Raw genomic sequence first — 985 nt, 5'->3', positions numbered from 1 at the left:
GGAGAGAGTGGGAGGAGCCGCGCGGCACCCGAGCGGGCGGAAGCTAGAGATCCAGCCCTGCCTGCCTGACCCCGTGTACCCCCGAGAGGCGTCTTCCGCCCTCCCTACACGTGGGCGTCTCGGCCTGAGATCTCCGCTTCCTTCCCTGTGCTTGCCCTGCATTGCCAGTAAGCGCACATTTCAGCCGCGGGACCTCGAACCATCCCGCCTGACCGCCTGCCGGCAGACGGGTTGACTCAGGTCTAGTAATTAGCCGCGCCAGCCCTGCTTGGCTGCCAACTGAGTCATCGGGGACCACGGCCCCAGCTCGCCTTCTTTTTCTATAACTCTTCACTCAATCTGATAATGAGAAGCTGGTAAACTTTCTTAAAGGAAAAAAATAGGACTAAAGGAAGCCTGTGATCTAAGGAATCCTTCGTTGCCTTAATTTATTGTTCAGGCATTTTACAGGCACGGAATCCCTGGATGAGATTAACACAGCCAATATTCACACACATACACACACACCGTCCTTTTCCTCTGGAGGGTTAAGAGCAGGGACCTTTAGAATTTAGGAAATGTAGGTTTCAATCTGGGTTCCGCTACTCATAAGAGGTTATACTGATGGTGAGTACAAAGTGTGGGCTATTTAGCTTCCTTCTGTTTCTTAGCTACCCTGTACTCAGACCCCTGTTTTTATAAATACAAGGTTTTGGTGACAAGGGAGCTGGACTGAGACAACTTAAATAGTGCATATGTATCATACACTCTTCTTATGAAGTTCTACAGTCGGCTTTCACACGGCTGCTTGCGAAAAAAGAGGAACCATTACTTAAAAAGCTCAAGAATCCCAGAGAGCCCAATCTGTCCAGCAACCAGCCACTCCAATATTGATTGAAAACGTTCCCCAGCCGAGGAGTAAGAGCACTGTCTTCAACTTACCACTGTTCTTAGGCCAGATCTCAACACTTCTTCAATCTCTATATCTCTGCAATCTACCCATTCC

Source organism: Bison bison, unplaced genomic scaffold (assembly GCF_000754665.1).
Source record: "Bison bison bison isolate TAMUID 2011002044 unplaced genomic scaffold, Bison_UMD1.0 scf7180017864460, whole genome shotgun sequence".
NCBI lineage: Eukaryota > Metazoa > Chordata > Mammalia > Artiodactyla > Bovidae > Bison > Bison bison.
This window is presented reverse-complemented; position numbering follows the sequence as displayed.